A 5,240-nucleotide genomic window follows, 5' to 3' on the forward strand; every position below is an offset into this window, starting at 1 on the left:
AGAGAGAGAGAGAGAGAGAGAGAGAGAGAGAGAGAGAGAGACGGATTGGCCCTAAGTGAGTGAGTGAATGGGAGAGGGAGGAGGGAGGGCGTCTGTGAGTATGAGCTGTGACTAGGGAGGAGGGACAGCCCGTCTCTGACAGGCTGCCTTCCCGCTGCTCCTTGCTCCCTCATGCACACCTCTCTTCCAATCCTACCATTTTCTGGGGGGGGTGGAGGGGGATGGGAACTACTCAGTCCTTTCTACAATAAATTCTTCTAATTCTATTCACTTTTAGTCTGGGGGTTTCTTTTTTTTCTACTTTTATTTTTTTTCTTTCTTTTCATCTTTCTCTGCTCAATCCTTTTTCTTGCCTCACCTTTCCTAGTTTGGAGGGGAAAATCAAGCAAATTAATGCACTGTTTCCATTCACTGAGATAACTAGATAGCAAAGGGCCCCCAAGTCATCTCCCATGGCCTTGAACTTTCCTGGAGTAAGTACCCACCTGGCGCTGATGTGGGTCTGAGGGAGGTCCTCAGATTGGTAGCACAGGTCAGGGGTCTGGGACTGGGGCAGAGGGGCTGCCTGAGACAGCTGGTTGTTCTGCCTGACAGAATCCACAACCATTTCTTTCTGCCATTCATTCTTATTTAAATGTCCAGGGTCCTAATGTCAGCTAGAGATCTTATGGGACCTGGAGCGCAGCAGAATTTTTGTCTGGGGTCATATAATACACTCTGCTTTTGCCAACTGGGCAACACAGCAGGGCATTGGAAGCTCCCTTGAGCAAGTAGCATTTTACATAGTCAGAGAAGGTACTTAACCCCCCCTCCCCATGCCTCCTGCATCTCCTCTCTCTACCCTGGATGCACACATATTCAAAAATTATAGCCCACTGCCCATTGTCCTGGCTTCACAGATAAAGCTCCACAGAATTCATTTGGCCTTTCTCACATCCTTTCACGAAAAACAATGCACTCTTATGATATGAGTAACTGGCCTAGAGGACAAGAATCTCTAAATATATTGGCAGATTCTTTTTCTCTGACATGCACTACTCTTGTTTTGTTGTTCTGCTTGCCCACCACCCCTAGTAACCCTTGACCATAGCATAGGATTCATGGCAAGCTGCCTGGCTGTGTCATTTCTCTTCAAAATACCAGCAGAGCTGAGTTCATTGAGGATTACAGTATTCAAAGAACAAGAAAAATGTGCACTTTAAAACAATGCCTTTCTGGGGCTGTTTAAAAAAAATTCTTCACGCCACCTTTTCATTCTCTGTCTTATTGCTTTTATCATGCAGAAGTATCTTTAAGGTGCCCTTCTGTTAAAGCAGTCCTTCTTTCTCAGTTTCTTCCCTACATAGAAGCCCTCTTGGTTTCTGTAGACACATTCCCTTCTGTCTTGACACCTACTGTGTCCAGAGCATTCTAGTCTAGCAAAGCAGGCCAGGAGGATGGAGTTATTAGGTGTCAGAACTACAAGTATAACATCTACATACCAAGGAGAAGGAAGTTGTTAAAATCATGACACTAGGTTAACCTTCGGTTTTGACAGGTAACAATGCTTTCCTGAACCACACAAATGCTATCTTTTTTCTCAAAGCAACAATGAAGAAAACTTTCTAGGTTACAAGCCCTCTGACACCTTTGCGGGGCTAGGAGGACTCCCAGCTCCAGAAACACCAAGGACTCTGCTGTTGTTGGTAAGACTATCCATATTACCTAAAACTCTCATTTTAAAAAATCAAGAGAAGTAGGAGCACTGGCATCACAATGGTTCAGGAGAACATCTTTGTGTTATAATAGCATCACCCACCTATTTGGAGTTACAGATACAGAACCCGGAGCATTTTGTAATGCAGTTAAGTTTTACGAGACAGACTAACTTAGAGCTAAAAGTTTAATGACTCTAAACAACTCGAGAGTCCTAATAGTAGCATTTGGATAAGAGCAACTTATCAATGTTTGGATTCTCTCCGCATGTGAATATGTGTGTGTTCCCTGGATTTACTGTTTGCAAATGGAACTCTTAAAAATAGCTTTCTTTTTGGCATATGTACTTGTATATGTGTGTTGAGTGGGTTGTATAAACACATAATCTATTTGCATGCTCTAGGACTATTAAAAAACGGTATTAACCTGCTTGTACAATAGAAAAAGATACAAATTATAATGTCTATGGAGGTGCCAAAAAGTTGTAAAAGTCCTTTTAGCCATACTGACTTTTAATGTGTAGAGAGCTTGCAAGCAAGAATTTAAAAGCATTACCTTTCGGGTCCCTTCTGTTTTGTCAGCCGGCTCTTGTCTCATGAGGTCAGAGCTGTCTGAGTTCCTCTTCATGGTATTGGCACTGTGAAGTTTTATACTGTAGTACTTAGTTGTACACTCACACATTGGTACCTCTCAAAGAGGAGGGCTGGGGCTTTGTTTAGGATTGGTTAGAATCAGCATGACATCAGCAGATGACTCGTTTTTCCAGTGTGAGACATTTCATAATTCATTATCTAATGGAAATCTCTCTTGGCTTCTGAGACACGACCTGGGTGATGTACTGAGCCAGTAAAGCCTGTGGCTAGGAATAGTCCACCCTTTACAAACATAAGAGAACCAAATACACACATCTCCAAGAGTGTCCAGCTTTGACATCCTACTGTTCATTCATGCACCTCTTATTAGACTCAGGCTCAGCTTTATGTCTTTAAATAAAACATCTGTGACTTCATAAAGTTACTTCTATTTGCAAAGCACCACGCTTTTTTACCACAGCAAAGAAAATTCATAGTGTTCTTTATAGAAGTTCTAGTTTTATAATTATGATTAGAGTGAACCATTTTCTTAAGGAAAATGCCGGGAAATTCTGAATGTCCATGTGGTGATGGTCTCCCTACTTAGACTCACACTATTAATTTACACCTTGAAATGGAATGCCTGCTTCATACATCATGTATCACCTCAGACTTGGGAAATGGTCTTTCTTTGCAAGTGAACTTCATAAGTACCCTACCTGGATCTTTAGAATCCCATCCTAACTAGCAAAAACAACAATAACACACAAAAATTGCATCTTTTCTTTAAACACTAGAAATTCAAGTTCAATCACTTGAAAACACTATAAATATGAGTTTAACGAAAAGAAGTGAACTCTCCTTAAAATGGAAGTAAAGGTAGGTTTGAGTTTTCTTTTGCCTGGGTCACACTAGCAGAGAGATAACATAGAAGGAATGGTCCGATAAGCACAGTGAAGAAGGGCGCTTGTTCTCAGGAAGGAGTACAGCTGAGGCACTGGCCAGGTTCTTATGACAAGTTGGATAAAATGTGCAAAATTGGGAGCTAATGAAAGCCATATGACCAGATATGTTGTTTTGTGTGCCGGATTTAACATGCATAAAATAAACTTTTCACTGTGCCCACAAGCAAAATATAGAGGTTCTGGTCTCCTGATGCGAGTGGGAAAGGCTCCTTTACGACACCAGGAGCTGTCTGTTCGAGGGTCTCTCTTGACTGTATATGAAGTGTGGATGTTAGCTGTATGGGGGAGGAGGGGAGAGGAGTTTTCATGTAAGAGAACTGAAGTAGGAAATAAAGTTGCAGGGGAAGATGACAGGAATATGGGTGGCAAAGATAGAAAGAAAATCAATGATGGTCAACTCCACTCCAGCCCCAGGATGAACATAAACCTTTGGAAGAGAGACACTTCCATACTATTTGATAAGAACCCCTGAGCATCTAAACTCACTTCTTGTCTACATATAACTTCAGAGAAAGTACCACTTGCACCCGAATGTAGAATGTAGACTGGGTGGCACAGAAAAGTGCCTGGATCAGACCCCAGCTCCGAGGCTCCCTCCTCATTTAAACTCAAGCCTCAGTGTTTCCATCTATAAAGTGGGATGTATAATATCAGAATCAAAACTCAGTGGTCACAAAAGAACGTTATTTCTGAGGATCCCAGTGGTTTCTTAAGCACATGTGTGTCATGGGAATGTTCAAGATCCTGACTGTAGGGGCCACCTCACACAGGGTCACTCTGAGACCCTGTTGGCCTTTGACACCCTGAAAGTGTCAACCTGCTAAGCCAGTCTAGCAGCTATGACGTAGCTGGATCTCCCCCCACCCCACCCCCCCACCTCAGAAGCTGGAACTACGTTGGGAAAGCCTCCTCTCTTTCCGTGGAAATCCAGGTGGGGGTGGTAGAGGAAGCAGGCAGGTTAAAATAGCTTCTGTGGAATATTCTGGGCTGAGGATCAGCGTTTCCCAGCTGAATTCCAGGGCCCAGGGCGTGCGCTGGTCAGCGCAGCTCTGAGCGGGGTTGGTTTCTCTTTCACTTCCTGCCCCTCCCGCGGAGACTCCCTGCACCCAGGCCCTGTCCCTTTTCAGCCTGCCACCGTACCTTGAGCAGCACCTGCTGGCAGTTTCCAGGGATCACTCCCGAATGCGCAGCTCCAGCCCGGCTCGCGGGACGCCTGGACTCAGGGCCAAGCTGGTCCAAGCGACCGCCTCTATTTTTACCCTGAACACCAGCAAGGGCAACTTCGTTTAAAAGCGCAGCTCTTGATTTTTCCCCCCCTTTTGGCAGCTAAAGAATTCAGGGAGGGGAAAGAAAAAAAAATCACTGTTCAGTGAGTGCAGCTGGGAATCTCTGATCCCAGCCCTCAGTGCCAGGGAATGTCAGGGACCGGGACCTGCAGTGGGGCTGCCGGTCTCCTGGCCAAGCGAGGCGAGCGGCAGCTCAGGCCCGGCGCCCGCAGACTGCCCCTTCCCGAGTGTGGAGTTCGGTCCCACCGACTACCGCACTGGCAGAGTGGCCCGCTGCCACCGCGCTCTGCACCTAGCGGAGGCGTTCTGATTTACTGGCTACTTCACAAAGCTCCAACTCCACGCTGGCCCTGTGCTCGCCTGGAAGAGCAGACACTAGCGAACCCGGGGAGCAGCTTGCTGTGAGGGGGAGCCCGGAGGGAAACTGGTACCTTATTTTACTGTAATTGCAAAAGGAGCGATGTGCCAGAGATTTATATTTAGAAGTTGTATGTTTCTACTTTTATGTAAATGGAGCAATTAGGGCCTGTCTTGTTTCTGCTAACTCGGATGCGTGAGCATTGCTGGGGAGCTGGTGTTTTCAATCACAATTAGTGAGCTGGTCAAGAAACAAAGTTCCTTTGAGGATAGAGCTCCTTTGTGCAGATGAGGGAAACCTGCATTTCAGTGCTGGCCAGTGGCTTGTGACACACATCTTAGGGGCGTAGCTAACTCTGGACTAG

At 45.4% G+C, this 5,240-nt stretch overlaps 1 protein-coding gene across 1 annotated transcript in view; it reads right to left on the bottom strand.

The window, feature by feature from the left end:
* Nucleotides 1-4,547, bottom strand: part of Inhba (inhibin subunit beta A) — a 15,686-nt gene extending 11,139 nt beyond the window's left edge. The window contains exons 1-2 of the mRNA XM_028769886.1: nucleotides 4,373-4,547; nucleotides 2,251-2,332 (exon numbers count right to left, since the gene is read on the bottom strand). The gene's annotated coding sequence lies outside the window, so the exon portion shown is untranslated. The remainder of the gene's footprint in view (nucleotides 1-2,250; nucleotides 2,333-4,372) is intronic.
* Nucleotides 4,548-5,240: the final 693 nt, after the last annotated feature.

Source organism: Grammomys surdaster, unplaced genomic scaffold (genome assembly GCF_004785775.1).
Source record: "Grammomys surdaster isolate TR1022 unplaced genomic scaffold, NIH_TR_1.0 194, whole genome shotgun sequence".
Classification (NCBI taxonomy): domain Eukaryota; kingdom Metazoa; phylum Chordata; class Mammalia; order Rodentia; family Muridae; genus Grammomys; species Grammomys surdaster.